This window comes from Vulpes vulpes, chromosome 11 (assembly GCF_048418805.1).
Source record: "Vulpes vulpes isolate BD-2025 chromosome 11, VulVul3, whole genome shotgun sequence".
In the NCBI taxonomy this organism is placed as follows: Eukaryota; Metazoa; Chordata; class Mammalia; order Carnivora; family Canidae; genus Vulpes; species Vulpes vulpes.
In genome coordinates this window covers 52,326,840-52,346,802 of record NC_132790.1, presented here as the reverse complement: position 1 = coordinate 52,346,802, position 19,963 = coordinate 52,326,840, and the positions used below count along the sequence as shown (strand labels likewise).

The window sequence follows — 19,963 nt, the reverse complement described above, 5'->3', positions numbered from 1 at the left end:
CTCCCCTCCCCCGCATATGCCCCTCCCATGCTGCTGCAGAGGTGGCCACATGTTTTGTAACTTAAAACCTCAACTCAGGTGTGCGAGGAATGTTACTTTGTAATGCCCCATGGTATCTTTCGTGAGCCCACATTCTGCTGGGTGGCAGAAATTTCATCATGATGCATTCAGAGGGCACGCTGGGGTTGTTTCAGCTTTCCAGGGAATTATATGTTAATGAGGTGTGGGTTGTGTCCACTCCGGCAACAGCTGGACTCTCATCTTTTGCGTCTCTCTTTAGGGCCTTAGTTCACAGGGTTCTCTGGCACACAGCTCCTTCCTGAGCCCACTCCCCCAACTGCTACCTGGACACACCTCACCGTCTCTGCTGGGCTCCTGCCCTTTCTTGAACTCACATCAAAGAGGGAATTCACACTCAGCTCTCCCTGCAGAGGCTCTGTCCTGTGGCCCTGCCCTATATATGCTTCTGGAGTCCACCTTTGCTGCTCAGGTTAGAGGCGTTGCTCTTAGATTATTTGTAGTTTTTATTGCTTTCTGGGGGCGAGGTGTGAACTACAAAACCCCAGGGAAAGTCTGCCTGTTTGTCTCGGTGGCAGTTGGTATGGAATATTGTCCTGCTGCCTCAGTGGTAGTGATACTGATCATTCTCAGTCCTGTCTTCTCGCATGTGTGTGATGTCACACCATGATGCTCTTTCCTTCTTCGTTGTCTTTCCTGTGCGGGGAGATGTTTGAAGGACAGTCTGTCCACCCAGGCTCACATAATCAGGGATGCAGGACTATGTGTTTTTCTTTAAAAGGCTGAGGTTTTATCTGGACTTTACTTGTGACCTAACCTAGCTGTGTTTCTTTCAGGCCAGTTTGTACCTCTGTTGAACCTTGGAGGAAAATACTTTTTACCCTGGGAATTATGATTCTTTTCTTCAAAGTTGTCTTTAACAATAAGGGAAGTCAGAAAATGACCTTCCAGATACTGGCCTCAAGCCATTGGTTAGGGGCACAGATGCTAGGAGAAGTCAGGATGCCAACGGCTGTTTCTGTGTGTGGCTCTGTTTAAAATGCCATTTCTCCAACCTTTGCCTGAGATCATACGCTTCTCTTCCTAGAATGCTTTTGAGCTAGTTCGGGTTCTTGTATAAAACAAGGATGGGGGATCCCTGGGTGGCGCAGCGGTTTGGCGCCAGCCTTTGGCCCAGGGCGCGATCCTGGAGACCCCGGATCGAATCCCACATCAGGTTCCCGGTGCATGGAGCCTGCTTCTCCCTCTGCCTGTGTCTCTGCCTCTCTCTCTCTCTCTCTGTGACTATCATAAATAAATAAAAATTAAAAAAAAAAAAAAAAAACAAGGGTGGAAGGTAACTTTCAGGCATAGTGTGGTAATGGAAAGAGTGTGGTGTCATCGCTGGGAAGGCCTAATATCAATTATCAAGGTCCCCCAGGCTACATCCTCACCCACAGACACCAGAGGATGAATTGGCATAGGGCTGATATGAAGCCACATGGGGAAAGTGATTGGTTCGGGATGGGCTCTCTTTAGAGGTTAAGTCACGCGTTACTGCATTCTTTGTGCAAATAGCCTTCCAGAATGGCATAGTGACAAGATGGACCCTTCTCAGACCTGTCATTTGAAGTTCTCTCCTGTGTTTCCTTTTCCTATAACCTGCTTATTCCCGCTCTGGCTTCTTTCACCTGGGTAGAGCCTGGAGCGTGGATCTCTCCAGGGAGGCATCATTCCCCTCATCAGAGCCTCCCAGCCTCCCGACAGGATGCTTCTAGACCTGCCCGAGTTTACTCCAATCTGAAGGCCTCTGCCAGACATGATGTCCTCATGGCCTCTTCATAAATCTCACAGGAGATGGCAGGAATGACGTGTCTGTATTGTGCCGGCCTGTCTTGCAACAAAAACTCTGGAATGCACCCCAGTATTTGATAGGGTAAAGATGCAGTCAGCTTGGGACACCCTGAGGCTTATGCGTGATACTTCTTTCAGTAGATTTTTAACTTGAGTGGAGGGTAGGAGGAAAGGAAAAAAGACCTGAGGGAAGTAGCTTTCTGCATTCATTTTTCTATACCTGTTAGGGGCATGTTCCTTTTTTTTTTTTTTAAGTAAATGTGGGGCAGCCCGGTGGCCCAGTGGTTTAGCTCTGCCTTCCGCCCACGGCCTGGTCCTGGAGGCCCGGGATCGAGTCCCATGTCGGGCTCCCTGCATGGAGCCTACTTCTCCCTGTACCTGTGTCTCTGCCTCTCTCTCTCTCTCTCTCTCTCTCTCTGTGTGTCTCATGAATAAATAAATAAAATCTTAAAAAATAATAAAGTAAATGTGATAAGAGCCAAAGGATTTGTAAAAGAGACATGAATACTGTTAGATTTGTATTGAATGTTCTATATGTTCTCTTTCATTGTTCTCTTAGCTTCAGTTTACTTCTGACTCACGTTACCGTAATCTTTGACTCTAAAGTTTTCCTTCTTTGGAAGTGTATATGCAGTTGGCGAGTGTATTGCAAGCTAACCTTATGAATCTTATAGATATTATCTGTTGAGTTCTGAAGTTGACCTAAATTTTGACTTTTCCCAGGAAGACAAATTTAAAAAATTCTGTGTGTTTAGGACATTGTGAAGTTGGTTGGAAGGAATGACACAAACTGAGTTGAATGGAAATGTTGATTATGGAGCTCCCAAGAGTTAGTGGGTTTTTCTTAATAACATTTAAGATAGGAATCTCTTTGGCCACCACACACTATGCTCCACTACCTCTGGTTACATAATTAATTTGTTTCTAATGATGCATGGGAGTTTCTGCCAGCCTTCATATGGGTGTAAAATAAAAAAAATGTATCTCCTTTTCCCCAGCACTGAGCAGAAGAGGGAGAAGGAAAGTGAGACTCTGTAGACGCTAATTGAGAATTCAGTAAGAGCCACACATAACGCTGTGCTAAGTCCACAGACAGGCAACATCCATGGCACAGCTGGATCCTGGGTGATTCTGGGTGACAAGGTGTGTCCCTGGATGCCTGTGTCAACTGCGGTCCCACACACTCAAGCATGATCACATCTCTGCATCTAGGACCAGCCTGCCTGGCATCCCCGTGACTTCACTCTCAGCACTTTTGTGAAGCTCAGTGGTGAGTGGAGCCCAGAACATGTGTTAAGCCTAAGAGAACCAGAATTTCAGAGCATGAAGTGCTTTAGGCCATGAGGTTTGTCCTCCTTGTTTGATATCTTGAAAAGCCTAGGCCCAGAGAGTTGTAAGTACTTTGACTAAAGCTGCGTGACTGCTTCATGACCAAACCTACCATCCTGGCCACCTGAGGAATTGCAAAACACCTGAGCCCAGGTGGCTCTGGGCTGGTGTGAATCTCACAGCTGTCCCAACGTATGCCCTTGCGGTAGATGCACTGTGGCCAGGCCAGGTCAGGTACCCTTTAGCGGAGATGGCTGTAATCCCAAAGGAGGATTGAGGTGTTTGTCCTGGGAGAAAGGGAAACCGCCCTGGGCAACTCATGCCCAGGGTTGGTCAGTCAGCGTCAGCCAGGACTTAAGGTTAAGAGGGGAAGTAGAAATGCTGTGGGAAAAGAGAAAAGTGTACCTGCTTTAGGGCTGGATCCAGATGGAAACGGTGCTGGGTGCCCTTGAACTGCCCCTCTCAAAGGGAGGAACCTAGCAGGAGAGGCCAGGGGAAGGGTTGCTATTCTAAAATAGGGGCAGTTATCAGAGAATAACTCCCAGCTTTTAATCCCCACCTCCTTCTTGCTTTTAGAGAGATCCTTGGAGAGGAGGCATCTTGAATCCAAGATTCAATGAAACTTCCAATTAAAAGGAGAGGCTGGGGGCAGCTCCGGTGGCCCAGCGGTTTAGCGCTGCCTTCAGCCCGGGGTGTGATCCTGGAGGCCCCGGATCGAGTCCCACGTCGGGCTCGCTGCATGGAGCCTGCTTCTCCCTCTGCCTGTCTCTCTCTCCCTCTCTCTGTCATGAATAAATAAATAAAATCTTGAAAAAAAAAAAAAAAAAAGAAAAGGAGAGGCTGGGGACAAATGGAAATATTGATGGCTGTTTAAAGCACCCTTTTGAAACCTTATATCACTTTTCAGTTCAAGAATGTAAAAGGAGCTTGTATACCTGTACCTGTTTTCATGGATATTTACCATACACAGAGCTTGGCAGCTGGAACTAAAAGCGTACAAATGAACAAAATGTGGTTCTTGCTCTCCTGAGAGAGTACACAGACCGCAGAACCACGGAGAGAGATGCAAAAGCATGTAGTTTTCCATCACTGTGGTATATGCACTGCTATAGAATCATAGAGCAAGGAGCAGATTCTTACTCCAAGGGTCAAGGAGGATATCATGGGGAAATAACACTGATTATTAATAATGAGCATATTTTCCTGTGTGTTTTGGATACTTGCATTCTTTTAAAAATAATTTGTCATACTTTGCTTATTTTTAAAATGTGAATGTGGTTTGTAAGTGCTCTTTACATAGGAAGAGCACTAGCATTTCTCTTTTGGTTCTATATATTTTATGAGATATTTCCTGTTATTTTAAATTTTCAACAGCTCTATTGATAGACCGTTTAATTCCATAAAGTTCACCCATTGAAAGTATATAATTCAGTAGTTTTTAGTATCTTTATGGGGTTGTACAATAATTGTTACAGTCAAATTTTAGGACATTTACATCCAAAAATACACCCCAAGATAACCTGTATTTCTGTTATTCCCCATTCTCCTCATCCTCCATTCCTTACCTCCCCTAGGCCTAGACAACAGTTAATCTATTTTCAGTCCCTATAGATTTGCTTATTCTGGACATTGTGTCTGAATGAATCATATAATCTGTGGTCTTTTGTATCTGGCTTTTGCACTTAGCATAATGATTTTGCAGTTCATCTATGTTGTAACGTATCAGTACTTCATTCCTTTTTATTGCGGACTAATTCTGCAATCAACTGATGATTCAGCACTTGAGTTGGTTTGATATTTTGCTCCTAGAATAATGCTGCTGTGAACGAACATTCATGTGCAAGTTTTCATGCAAGTTTTTGTCTATACATTTGTTTTCATTTCTCTTGTGTTTGTGCCTAGGAGTAGAATTGCTGAGTTATATAGTAACTCTATTTAATCTTTTGCAAATGGTCTTCCAAAGTGGCTGTTCCATTTTAGATACCTACTAGCAGTGTATGAGGGTTCCAAGCTCTCCACATTCTCTCCATTGTTATTGTCTGTATTTTTGATTTTAGCTATTTTTTTTAAAAGATTTTGTTTATTTATTCATGAGAGACACAGAGAGAGAGAGTCAGAGACACAGGCAGAGGGAGAAGCAGGCTCCATGCAGGGAGCCCAATGTGGGACTCAATCCTGGATCTCCAGGATCAGGCCCTGGACTGAAGGCGGCGCTAAACCGCTGAGCCACCTGGGCTGCCCTGAGGTTAGCCATTTTGGTGGTATCAAGTGGTATGAGAGTGCCATTTTCATTTTTATTTCCCTAATAATTAAAGATGTTGAACATCTTTTCTTGTGCTTTTTATCCATTCATGTATCTTCTTTGATGAAATATATGTTAAAATATTGAAACTGATGAACTGCTGTGTGGAGACTGCCACAGTTTATATTTCCATGAGCACAGTCTAGAGTTCTGTTTTCAGTAGTGGGCCATCATGGGCTGGGCTGTGTGCATCTCCCACCCCCCACCTGTTCATATGTTGAAGCCCCACCGAGCTAATGAATGTAAAATAGGGTCAAGTGTTGGTTCAGTATGACTGGTGTCCTTTTAAGAACAGGAGATAAGGACACAGACATACACAAAGGGAGACCATATTAAGATAGAGCAAGGAGGCTATCCGGCAAGCCAAGGACAGAGTCCTTACATGGCAGCAGCTCTGCCTTTTCCTCCACCTTGGGTGTCCAGTCTCCAGAACTGTGGGAAAAGAAAGTTCAGTTGCTTAAGGCAGTTAGTTTGTGGTACATTGATGTGGAGCCCCCTGCAAAGTAATACATAGTCTGACAAGTCATGTGTCATTATACTTTCAGTTTGCATTTCTCTCAGTGAGTTCAGTTCAGCATCTCACATGTTGAAGAGCTGTTTGAATTTGTATGTAATCTAGATCCTTTGCTAGATTACTTAGGATGTAAGTCTTTTTCATTATTGATATTCCTTTATTAAGGAAATTAGCCTTTTTGCCTGTGACTTGCGTTAAAATTTTTGTTTGCCATTTATCTTCTGACTATTCTGTGCCACGTAGAAATTTTGACTTTTATATAGTCAGACTTAACACTTTTCTTATAAGGATGATGCAGAATCTTTGTTTTATTCTAGTTTTTTTAAAGTTTGAGTTTTTCTTGGTTTAAATTTCTGGTTCTTCTGGAATTTACTTTGCTGAAAAGAATGACATAGGTATCCAAATTTATTTTCTTACATATGGCTGATCAATTTTTTCAGCAGCCCTTTCTTGATAAATTGTTTTCTTCTTTGATATAAAATGTCAGTTTTATCAGATGATGTATATATCTTGATCTATTTTTTAGGCATTTTCTGTTCCATTTCTGTTCAGTGGCTCTATTTCTCTAGACTTAGGCTAGTATTACGTCGTTTAAATTACTATAGCTTTGTAACTGTTTTAACATTTCAAAAGTTTACTCCTCTCTTATTCTTCTCTTGAGAAATATCCTGGCTATTCTGCTTATATATTTGAACCTTAGAATTAACTTGTTTATATCCCCAAAATACCCCCATTGGTATTTTTATTGAATAAACATTTAATGTTTATTCAGAGGAGACTAAGTACTAAATAATGCGCCTCCTTATGCAAGAACATGGTACATCTTTCCATTTGTTAAAGTCTTTTGTGTGTGGCTTTCAGGAACACTAAAGTTTATTAATGCAGATCTTATGTTTTTGAGGAAAATTCTGTTTTAATGTGATAATAAAACAAGCACAATTTTATTTTGTGATACAGAATACATAGTTATACACCTGATAAAATGACATCATTCATAAAGTATTACAACTGTGAAAATTATTATAAAGATGAGGAAATAGATGTCATCAAATTTCAGTTTCTCCAAAGTAACATAATTATTTTATGCAAAATAGCATCGGGGTTCTTATAAATGGCTTTTCTTTTTATTTTATGTGTCTTTAGGATCAGATTTTTTTTAAAGATTTTATTTATTCATGAGAGACACGCAGAGAGAGGCAGAGACATAGGTAGAGGGAGAAGCAGGCTCCCTGTGGGGAGCCCCATGCAGAACTCGCCCCAGGACCCCAGAACCACGACCTGAGCCAAAGGCAGACACTCAACCATTGAGCCACCCAGGCATCCCAAGATTTTTGTTTCTTTTAATGTGTTATTTTTCCAGTTTTATTCTTGATTATTGGGGCTAATTTAAGGTAAATGAGTAATGAGAATGAATTTGGTCTGCATTATCTGTCTTCTGAGACTGCTCAGGGGTTTCATCCTCAGCCCAGTGAGGCCCTGCTTGTTACTCCTTCCAGTGAGTACTGAGATGGTTGTTCAGATTTATACATTTTTAATGTATCAGTTGGGACCCAGTTCTCTCTTTTTTTAAAAATTTATTATTATTTTTTATTTTATTTTTTTTCTAGTTCTCTTTTATATTCTGACCAAGCTATCTATGGATGTTTCTGCTAATCTCCCTGGTGTGTCCAGATCTGATACATTTCTTAAGCTTATTTTTTGTGTCTTTATTATAGTATAAATAGGATCCTTTTTTTTAAAGTTTTTTTAAATTTATTCATAAGAGACACAGAAGCAGAGACACAGGCAGAGGGAGAAGCAGGCTCTCTGCAGGGAACCCGATGTGGACACATCGGAACCCAGTACCCCAGGATCATGCCCTGAGCTGAAGGCAGACACTCAATCTCAGAGTGACCCAGGCGTCCCTGGATCTTTCTTCATTATATCTAGTAATTGGTTACTATCTGCCTATAGAAGCAAAGGTTATTAATTTTTCATTATTAATTTTATAAACAGGCAGATGAGTGAATAGTTTTCCTTCGGATAGTAAGGCATTTGCTAATAACTTTGAATCCTTTAAAAAATATTTGCAACAAATGTAGCAATGAGATGCAAAACTCTAGCAGACTTGATCCTTGTTAGATTATGAAGACTATCAAAAATTTAAGAAGAAATCTGTGGACTGCGGGTATGGGTTCACTGGGGAACCTTTGTCTTCCATGTCATCTGCATTGTCCCTCCCCATTCTTGATGTAGACAGTTGACTTCTTGGTATGACAGTATTTTTTTTTTTTAATTTTTTATTTATTTATGATAGTCACAGAGAGAGAGAGAGAGAGAGAGAGAGAGAGAGAGAGGCAGAGACATAGGGAGAAGCAGGCTCCATGCACCGGGAGCCCGACGTGGGATTCGATCCCGGGTCTCCAGGATCGCGCCCTCGGCCAAAGGCAGGCGCTAAACCGCTGCGCCACCCAGGGATCCCTTGGTATGACAGTATTAAATGAAGTTCCATCACAGACAGAGCTAAGACATGTGTGGCACTAGATTGCCACTCCAGCCTGCTCCCTTGTGGGTCTTTGCAGAAGACATTGGCGGGTAGTGTTACACTTCACCTTATTCTGGAACTTAGTTCCATCATTATAGGTATAAAAAGCACACATTTCAAAAACAGGCTCCACATGAGGGGAAAAAATACTCAGAAGTTCAACTTTGTCTTATTTTTACAAATATTTTCACAAATACCTGTTACTGTTAGCAGTTTCTGTTTGTCTGGTGGTTTTCCTGCGTTTAACTTCATGGATTTTTTTTTTTTTTTAACTTCATGGATTTTTAAGATTGATGATTCACCTGGATTAAGTCAAGCATCTTACCAGTTCACAAGTCAGATTTTTTTTCTCTCGATTGGCTGTATTTTCATGCCCAACCACTCTTCTCACCCGTAGCACAAACTGAACATTACTGGACCACAGGGTCCACTTCCACGTTGCCTTGACCAGGTTCCCTGCCCCAACATGGCTAGATTCTCCCACTGCTGCCAGTGTCATCTTTGCACCAGGTTCTTCGTTAAGTCAAATTGCATGTTCAACGCCCTCATTTACATTTATTTCTGGCTTGGAATTTTGGCAGCAGGATCCTGCTGCTAAAACTGGTTTCAGGAGAGCAGCATGTGGAATCTGGCACATAGAAGGGGCTTAACAACCGTTTGTTGCATAAATCCTTCTTCATAAAATCTTTTACTTTATTTTCTTCCATACATAAAGGATGAATACATATTCTTAAAAACTGTTACATCTGTGCTGTTCTGCCTGGGCTTCCAGAACTAACTGCTATAGAAGGCACACAACAGAAGTTTATTTTCTCACTGTTTTGGAGAGAGGTCTGAGAGCAGCAAAGTGTCAGTAGGGTTGGTTTCTGCTGAGAACTCTCCTGTTGGGTTGCAGCTAGCTCTTGTTGCCCTGTGCTTACACTGCCTCATCGTTGCATGAGCCTGCAGACAGAGCAAGCTCTCTGGTGTCTCTTCTCATAAGGACATTAATTCTTCACATCAGTGCTTTACCCATATGACCCCATTTTACCTTAATTATTTCCTTCGAGGTCCCATCCCCCAGTACAGCCACACTGGGGGTTACGGTTTCAACTTACGGATTTGTGGGGCACACAAAAATTCAGCCCACAATAATATCCTGGCCTCTTTACTTTGTAAGCTGTTTTTTGTTCTTTTGTTTATTTTTTAATATGGTCTAATTCACATATGGTGATGGCTAAAGAAATTATCTTAATATCTCTAGGAAGTTCTAAAGTTGAACTTTGAAGATACTGCCATGGTCTGAATATTTGTGTGTTGAAATCCTCCCCTCCCCTCCGATGTGATGATACTAGGATGTGGGGCCTCTGGGATGTGCTGAGGTCATGAGAGTGGAGCCCCCATGAGTGGAATTAGTACCCTTGAGAAAGACGCCCCAAGAGCTCCCATGTTCCTTTGATCATGTGAGGACGCGGCCTGAAGGCCCCAGCCTGTGAACCAAGAAGTGGATGGGCCCTCCCCAAACATGTCCGTGCTGTGCCTTGGTCTTGGGTTCCCTACCCTGCAGAGCTGTGAGCCATAAATTTCTGTCATTTGTAAGCTACCTAGTCTGTGGTATTTTGATAGAACAGCCTGAACTAGCTGATGGATATGGTCCTCAAATACGCTGTTCCTCACATGCAGGCTTTTTAATATCCCCAACTGTTACAGATTCCTGAAGAGCTTTTGAGTTTTTAGAAGACTTAGGGACAAGCCCATAGCATTCTGTTGAATTTAGAATATTTCTAAGTCATTTTTATTCTTTTTATTTCTTCATGAATATCGCCACTAAAATATTATTTGCTTTTAAATGATTTGTTAAATGTTTTCCTTCTCACTTTTTTGGATAGTGTTCTACTCTGAAGTGCCTTAAAGAAGCAAGTTTAAGCTGAATGAGGAGTGAATGTGTTTGTACAGTTCGAAGTTTTAGGTCTTACCTGTCCTTTGTCCTTTGTCCTGTTGGCAAAACACCCTGGGGCATGTGAAGGAACCAAATTATCTAAAAGATAATTTTAGGTATTGTTTTGGGGAGGGGCAATAAAAGTGGCTTTGGGGGAAAGTTTGTAGGTTTCTTTTACTTTATTTTCCTGAATGTTTTCTGGGCCTTCTTTCTAATTTAGTCCATTTATTTAATTTACTCCTTTGGGGAATGTCTTTCTTCAAGCCTTGTCATGCCAACAGGGAATTCACCACAAAGCACCAGGGACTTGCCACACTATGGTTCACATCAGCATTTAACATTTTCCTCTTGGGCAGCCACGGTGGCCTAGCGGTTTAGTGCCACCTTCAGCCCGGGGTGAAGTCAAATTGCATGTTCAATCCTGGGAGATCCAGGATTGAGTCCTGGGAGATCCTGGGAGATCCAGGATTGAGTCCCACTTCCGGCTCCCTGCATGGAGCCTGCTTCTCCCTCTGCCTGTGTCTCTGCTTCTCTCTCTCTCTGTCTCTCATGAATAAATAAATAAAATCTTAAAAAAAATTTTTTTTCCTCTTAACTGAACTTGAAGTGTAATATACATAAGAAAAGTGCACAGATAATAATGAACTGTCACAGAGTAAATGCACCGTCAAAACATGGAATATTACTGAATGCCTGCTCATGTGTACTCCTATTCAACACTTTCTCTCTGCTGTTTATCTTAACTTCTAACACTACAGAGTAATTTTTTTTTTTTCTGCTTCTGAGTTTAATGTAAGTGAAGTCATATAATATGTCTGGCTTCTTTCATTATGTTTGTGAGATTCAGGTTGTCATGTCATTCATTCCTTAGCTTTGCTTAACGGTTTTCCAGAATAGGCCACAAATTATTTACTTTTACTTTTGATCAGCATTTGGGTTTCTTCTAGTTTTGGCTACTATGAATAATGCTGCCTGAGAATGCATGTCCATGCATTTCTGTCAAGTATATACCTGGGAGTTGGATTTCCATGTCATTGGACGTATGTGTATATTTAGCTTTGGTAGGTAATATTGAATATATATTTTTTAAAATTCTTATGCCAGTTACACCCCTGTTCGCAAGAATCAAGCAATTCAGTTGCTCCATATTTTTACTAGAATGTAATATGATCAGTCTTTTATATTTTAGCCAGTTGTGTGGTATACTGATAAGCTTTAACAACCGCCTCCTTTCCCAGAAAACCTGGGGGGTAGTATTTGCCAACTGGCATGGTGTAAATACTCCCACTAGAGCAGATTTTAAGCTACCAACATGGTGTCATTGAAACCGAAATGGACAGAAGTGTGCATAAGGAGCTTTGACCAGTTGGTATGAACAGTAACAGCCACCTGAATTTAGCCATTTGATGCCTTTTGATAGCCATCAAAGTGTAAAGACAGGAGAGGATAGTGGGGAATCAGAACGATGGCCATTGAGTATACAGTGAAAAGCACCAGCAGGGATTTATAGTGAATAGAGGGTCTCAATTGGAGGCTAAGATAGGGAAGCTGCCTGTACACTTTGAATGGTAAGGAAGGTGGTGCCTTAGAAATGATTACCTTTGCACCTTTGGTTGTGTCCTTGTATGCTGCGCCCATGTGCTTCAGCCTCTTGAGAAAGTCTGTCCATCTATAGGTTATCAGTTCCTCATCTGTAAAATGGGATGATTGAGTGGTGCTCTGTGGGCCCCCCTTCTGACTCTGATATTCTGAACATTATCTTCAGATTGAAGATTACAGGCAAAGTAAAAAAGTGGTTTATCCAGGGGAAATTTGGATTGAATAACAAAGTTATTAATCGCTCATAAAACATTCAGTAAGAGTCTATATGCAGGAGAAGCTAGAGTGAATCTTGGTGCTAAGCCTGCTCAGAGTTAAAAATTCAAATTTACCAGATACCTGGGTGGCTCAGTCCATTAAGTATCTGCCTTCAGCTCAGGTCATGGTCCTAGGGGGCCTGGTGTGGAGCCCTGCACCAGCTTCCTGCTCAGCGAGGAGTCTGTTTCTCCTGCTCCCTCTACTTTTTTTTTTTTTTATTCATGAGATTTTATTTATTTATTCATGAGACACACACACAGAGAGGCAGAGACAGAGGCAGAGGGAGAAGCAGGCTCCATGCAGGGAGCCCGATGTGGGACTCCATCCTGGGTCTCCAGGATCATGCCCTGGGTTGAAGGTGGCGCTAAACCGCTGAGCCACCCGGGCTGCCCTCTCCTTCATTTTTAAGGATGGTTTTTTTTTTACTGGATATAGAATTCTCGGTTGGTACCCTTTTTGTTTCGAATATGTCATCTTGCTGCCTTCTGGTCCATGGTTTCTGATGAGGAGAGAGCTGTTAATCTTAGTGAGGATACCTTGCTGCTTTCAAGATTCTTGTGTTCCAATTTCTCCATGTCCTTATTAGCACTTATCATTACACATCTTTTTTATAATGGCCAGCATAGATGCTCTAATTAGTGGTGGTGTTGATTTGCATTTCTCTGATGGCTAAAGAGGTTGAGCATATTTGGTCATTTGAATCTCTTCTTTGGAGAAATATCTATTCAGATCTTTTGCCCCTTTTTATTTTTTATTTTTTATTTATTTTTATTTTATTAATGTACCCACCTAAGCACATATCATTTCTGTAACTCAGATCTCATGTGATCGAGAGCTAATATGACTGAGATCTTTTTAAAATTTATTTTAATTTTTTTAATTTATTTTTTATTGGTGTTCAATTTGCCAACATATAGAATAACACCCAGTGCTCATCCCATCAAGTGCCCCGCTCAGTACCCATCACCCAGTCACCCCTACCCCCCGCCCACCTCCCTTTCTACCACCCCTTGTTCATTTCCCAGAGTTAGGAGTCTCTCATGTTCTGTTTCCCTTTCTCATATTTCCCCACTCATTTTTTCTCCTTTCCCCATTATTCCCTTTCACTATTTTTTATATTCCCCAAATGAATGAGAACATATAATGTCTGTCCTTCTCCGATTGACTTACTTCACTCAGCATAATACCCTCCAGTTCCATCCATGTCGAAGCAAATGGTGGGTATTTATCGTTTCTAATGGCTGAGTAATATTCCATTGTATACATAGACCACATCTTCTTTATCCATTCATCTTTCGATGGGCACCAAGGCTCTTTCCACAGTTTGGCTATTGTGGACATTGCTGCTAGAAACATCGGGGTGAGGTGTCCTGGCGTTTCACTGCATCTGTGTCTTTGGGGTAAATCCCCAGCAGTGCAATTGCTGGGTTGTAGTTTTGCCCCTTTTTAAATTGGATTTTTGTGCTTTTATTATAAAGCTGTGAGAGTTCTTTATGCATTCTAAATCCGAGACCCTTGTCAGATACAGAATTTGCAAATGTTTTCTTTCTTTCTCTTCATTTTCTTGATAATGACCTTTACCATACAACAGATTTTCATTTTGGTGAAGCCTGGTTTACCTGTTTTTTTGTTTTTTTGGTTGTGCCTTTGTTCTGTCTAATCAAAGATTAGACATTGCCTAATCAAAGGTCATTTACTCCTTTAGAAGATTTACTCCTGTTTCTTCTGTCTTTCTACATTTGGGTCTGTAATTCATTTTAAGTTGGATTTTGTATGTAATGTGAGATAGGGATTCCACGTCATTCTTTTGCATGTGTCTATCCAGTTCTCAGAGTCATATGTTGAAAAGACTTGTCTTTCCCCATTATATTGTTTTGACTCCTTTGTTAAAATCAATTGACTATGAACGTGAGGTCTTATTTCTTGCTTGTAAATATTATTCCTTTGGTCTGCTTGTCTGTTTGCCAATACCATGTTGTCTTGGCTGCTGTGCCCTTGTGGTAAGTTTTGAAATTGGGCAGTGTGAGTCCTCCAACTTTCTGTTCTTTTCTAAGATTGTTTTGGCTATTCTGGGTCCCTTTTATTTCCATATGAATTTTAAGATCAGCTTGTCAATTTCTTTAATGAAGCCAGCTCGAACATTGGTAGGGGTTGTGAATCTGTAGACCAGTTTAGGGAGTACTGTCATTTAACTGTACTAAGAGATGGGATGTTGTGTTATTTTCCTGGGGCTGTATACAAATAGCCACAAACTGTGCAGCTTAATACAACATAAATTTATTCTTCTATACTTACAGAGGTCAGAAGTCCAAAGATGTGGACAGGGTCACTTTCTGCAGATTCTAGGGCAGAATTTGATCCTTGCCTGTTTCAGCTTCCGGTGGCTCTAGGCATTCCATGGCTTATGGCTACATCAGTCCAATCTTTAAGGGTTCTGGGGTTACATTGCCTCCTTGTCTTCTCTTTCAGAACTCCTCTGCCTGTCTCTAAGGACACATGCAATTGCATTAGGTCCCACCTGGATAATTCAAGATAAGTTCATTTTATGGGCATAGAACCATTTGTGGAGAACCTTGTGTGTATATAACTAAATAATTGTACAGAGAGTTGATAGATGGCTAGACATAAATTTATGGTTTTATAGCTGTAACCCTGGCACAAATATAACCATGTGTGGCTATAAAAAATCTTTAGGGCTAGGGAGATATTGGTCAAAGAGTACAAAGTTATTTTTTTGTTTGTTTTTTAAAGATTTTATTTATTTATTCATGAGAGACACATAGAGAGAGGCAGAAGCATAGAGGGAGAAGCAGGCTCCTCACAGGGAGCCCGATGCAGGACTGGATCACACCCTAAGTCAAAGACAGACAGTCAACTGCTGAGCCACCCAGGCGTCCCAAGAGTACAGAGTTGTTATGTAAGATGAATAGGTCTGGAGATCTAAGATATACTGTGATGATTGGAGCTGTAATAATACTGTTTTGAATAGTGGAAATTTGCTAATAAGGTAGATTTCAGGTGCTCTTTTCACACACATACACAATGGTAACTCTGAGAGGAAGATAAGTTAAATTAGCTTGACTGTACTGATTATTTCACTGTATATATGAATCAAATTGTCATGTTATGTACTTTATGATTTTGTATAATTTTCATTAAAAAATCTCTACATTTATTGTCATGTAATAGGAATTTACAAGATTTTATATATAAACTATATACATACATACATATATATATAAACTATATATATATGTATGTATGTATATAGTTTATTTTGAAAGCTGGGGACAAATGCCTAGTTTGTATAGATTATGGCATGTGTGCCGCCCCAGGCACATGTATCTGTTATTAGCGGAGATGCCAATGTTTATTCAGCACATACTGTGCAAGCTTCACAATAACTTTAGTTTTCACAGTCTCCTAATTACATACTGAGGCACAGAGAGGTGAAGTAACTTGTTCAAGGTCACAGAGCTAGAAGGTGCCCGTAGTAAAACTGGAGATGCTGACACTAGGGTCTGCCATCACCATACTCCACAGTGTCTTCTTTAGGTGGCCCCCCAAAAACTGGTGTTTTAGGACAGCTGTAGAATTTGATATCCTTATAGCTTTTAGTGTATCTGCTCTGTCAGAAAAGAAATATTATAATAATTGTCACTTAAATTAAGTATCTTCTTTACATTGTTGGGACTGGAAAATACCTTTTATAAAAAAGATAGCTTCTCAAACCTTTGCTGAGATATTCAGGACCCATGTAGGCAAAGTCAATAAAATTTGGAAAAACAAGAAAAAGCCACGAAAACAGTTAATGCTGAAACTAATCCTAGAAGCTCGGAACTGCCCCAGCATGAAGGTTGATTGAAAATTGCATGGCTATTTAAAGTACTGAGGTCTACTCCACTGGAACCCAAGGACAGGCTTGAATATTTTATCAGGATTGTAACATCTTTCCGGACAAAGAATGAACCCTTCTAGAATGGCTCCCCCTGGTTCCCCATTCTGGGTGAGCGGGTTTTCTCGGGGCAGGGGGGCCGGGCCTTGTTTGGATGTATTTCCTGGCACAGTGCAATCCTCTGGGCCCTCCAGCATCATTGCACTGGCTGCTTCCGGGACACCAACATTCCCTTCTCTATCCTCAGTGCTCAGCGAGCTTCTAGGGGCACAGATTAAATTCCCTCATCGCTGTGAGTCTATTAAATGCCAGCACAGTGCCCTTTTGGCCTCCAGAGGGCTGAGTTGTCCTGCAAAGTGCCGGCCAAGGGTGCCGGCCAAGTGTGTTTGCGGGCAGGTTTCTCTTCCTGAGGTAAAAACAGCATTTTGTTTCACTAGCAAAGTTTATGCTCGTATTTTAAATATTTTATTTATTTATTTGAGAGAGAAAGAGCACAAGCTGTGGGGGGAGGGCCTCAGGGAGAAGCAGACTCCCCTCCCGCCCCCCACCCGGCACTGAGTAGGGACCCTGATGTGGGGCTTGATCCCAGGACCCTGGGATGAGGACTCAGCCCAAGGCAGATGCTTCACTGACTGAGCCCCCCAGGTGCCCCTATGCTCTAATTTTAAATTAAGCTTTATAGCTTTAGAATAATTGAGATTCTACAGATTCTAGTTTCAAAAGAATGAACCCTTGAGAAACCAGGTGTTCCTCATTATCTGGAATATTGTCCCCAGGTCTGCAGTCAGCTACTGAATGGGGCCAGGTTTTCAGGTGGTTTTGCTGTGCAAACATTTTATGCACATGTAGGCTGCAAAGGAAGATTAATTTCATTTGGATGAAGAAGAAACTGAAGAGGCTTTTGGACCCTGGGGACTGTTTATTATTTATAATAGCCACTCTGCTGTGAGGCCCGTATCCAGCAAGTGAATAGCCCGGGGCCCCCTGGGAGCAAGCAGGGTATCATCGGTGGGCAGTGCTGGACAGATGAGTCCCGGTGGGACCGCGGCAGGGCCTGCTGAGCATGCAGAGAAGGCTGTCACAGTTTCTCTCTTCCTGTCCCAGGGTCTGTGGAAGGATTGCTAGGGAGGGGATGTGGGCCCCTGCCCTGATGCAGAGGCCTGGGGAGTGTACACAAGATGATTCCTGTAGCCAGTGCTGTGGTATCCTGCTGGGCCAGGGGCCTGCTTATGAGGTTTCTTCCCACCTCCTGTTCTGTAATTCAGGTTGGTGGCTCAGGGAGGGAGGGAAGGATGGAGGAAGAGTCCGTTTTTTCAGTGAGGCATTTCTAGGAATAGGGTTTGAGACACCTGGCAACCGGGAGCCTGAGAACCTTTGTGTGGGAGCAGTACATCTAGTGCTGTTAGTGGTGGTGGTCTAACGAACACGAGGGTTATGTGGCTGTTTCTGTGTCTGTAGCACCTGGCATATTCTATAACTGTCCCCTGTGTAGCCCTGCAGAGGATGGGTTGGGAAGGAACGTGCTAAGCAGGAATGGAAGCCTACTGCATGGAGGCCTGTGGAATCCGCTCCTGGCTAGGCCGCAGACAGGGCAGAGCGTCCTGAGGCAGCCACATATGCTGTTGCCGAGACCCTTCCCCAGCTCCGCATGCCCCTTGCAGCAGTCCAGGGCTCCTCCACCTCCGGTGGCACTTCCGCCATGAGGCTTCCCTGTCACCACTGCAGAGGGTGGCCCTGCCTGACTGCCACACCAACACACAGCCAGGACATGATTATTATTATTATTACTTTTAAAAGATTTTATTTATTTATTCATGAGACACACACACACACACACACACACACACACAGAAACAGAGACACAGGCAGAGGGAGAAGCAGGTTCCATGCAGGGAGCCTGATGTGGGATTCGATCCCGGGGCTCCAGGATCATGCCCTGGGCCAAAGGCAGGCACTAAACTGCTGAGCCACCCGGGGATCCCCCAGGACATGATTATATGTTCATTCTTGTGCCCTGCTTGGCCTTGTAGAGAGCTTAGTTTCCTTGGTGGTGCTTGCTTACTTTTTAATGGAGTTACCCTTATTTTTTTTCCAGCTGCTCCATCAGCTCTGTCAGAAACCTATCCATATGTTGTTTTCCAGATGGTCACACACACACAGACCCCGTGGGTTCCTCCTGTTGTTGGTTTTCTGTGGGTTGCCCTCTGGCCCTGCCCCAGGGCTGCCCTCCCAGGACAGTCTCCATCACTGGCATGGGAGCCAGGTCCTAGATCCTGCCTCTCCTTCTATCTCAGTTAATCCCTCATTTTGCTGAAGTACATGTTCGGTAGCTACCAGATGAGGTTGAAAGTGATCTTTGCTTGGGATGTCAGGGTCTGGTTTCATGACGGCTCTTGGTCTTGCTGCCAGTGACACATGCTGCTTCTGCTGCCCAGAGCTACGAGTGTGGGAGTGCCCTTTCTCCCCTAGATGCTTTGAAGACTTGCTTGTTTGTTCAGAAATTTCTTAGGTGTGGGGTTTTTTAATTTGTTGTTATTTGTTGTCCTACATGACAGGACTTTGCCATCTGTCTACTTGGAAAAGACTTGTATTATCCCAGTAATTCCCCTTCCCTTCAGCTGGTTCCCTTATCTGGACTTTTAGAGGATGCTTAGAGCTTTGGGGTTAATATTTGTTAAGGAAAGAGAAAAATCTAGGTAAAAGTACCATGGAACAGAGCCAGGCAATTTCAGAAAGTAAGCCACCAAATTTTGAATTATTTTTCTTTGTAAAAACTTTTTCTTATTTTTCTATTTTAATTGTTAAAAATACATAATATAAAATTTGCCCACAATCATTTTTGAATATACACTTCAGTACTGTTAACAATATATTATTGTGTAACAGATATGGAGAACTTTTACTTCTTGTGACTCTGAACTCTACTCGTGGAACAGCTCCTCCTCCCCGCAGCCCCTGGCAACTACCACTCTACTTTCTGTCTCTGTGGTTGGATTACACATGTATGTAAGGGGCATCATACACTTTATCCTTTGGGGGCAGCAGAGTTCATTCACTATCACATCCTCAGGGGCCAGCCATTCTGCAACATGTGGCAGGGTTTTGTTTTGTTTTTTGTTTTTGTTTTACATGTTATTTATTTGAGAGAGAAGGAGGGAGAGACCACAGAGGGAGAGTAAGAGGGAGAAGCAGACTCCCTGCCGTGCAGGGAGCCCGACATGGGGCTTGATTCCCAGACCCTAAGATCATGACCAGAGCTGAAGGCAAACCCTTAACCGACTGGGCCACTCAAGGTGCCCTGGATTGCCTTCTTCTTTTTTTTTTTAAAGATTTTATTTATTTATTTATTCATGAGAATACACAGAGAGGAGAGAGGAGAGAGAGAGAGAGAGGCAACTTGACGGGATGAGCACTGGGTGTTTTTCTGTATGTTGGTAAATTGAACACCAATAAAAGTTAATTAAAAAAAAATAAAAAATAAAAATAATAGGAAAAAAAAAAACAGGATTTATGGTAGAGAGGGGCTACAGCTCACAGTACTAGAACCTAAGAGGATAAGATCCTAGAAAGGCTCATGGGATGTTCCCCACCAATGGTATGTGGTAGTTTTTGTTTTGTTTTGTGGTGTCTTCTCAGTGGGTGTAGAAATCATAGATATTTTTGTCAAGAATTTAAGAAATCTGTGACCTAAAAGTGTCATGTATTCTTCAGATATTTTGGAAATATATTTATGTGATATAAATAATTGTAACATATAAAAAAAAAAAAGAGAG

The 19,963-nt window shown here is 42.1% G+C and overlaps 1 protein-coding gene across 8 annotated transcripts in view; it reads left to right on the top strand.

The window, feature by feature from the left end:
* NINL (ninein like) overlaps nucleotides 1-19,963 on the top strand; it is a 152,666-nt gene that overhangs the window by 41,342 nt on the left and 91,361 nt on the right. The window contains exon 1 of one of the 8 annotated variants that reach the window (XM_072727403.1): nucleotides 19,170-19,192. The exons of the other annotated variants lie outside the window; for them this stretch is intronic. The gene's annotated coding sequence lies outside the window, so the exon portion shown is untranslated. Of the gene's footprint in view, nucleotides 1-19,169; nucleotides 19,193-19,963 lie in introns of those variants that run through there. 8 annotated transcript variants of the gene reach the window in all.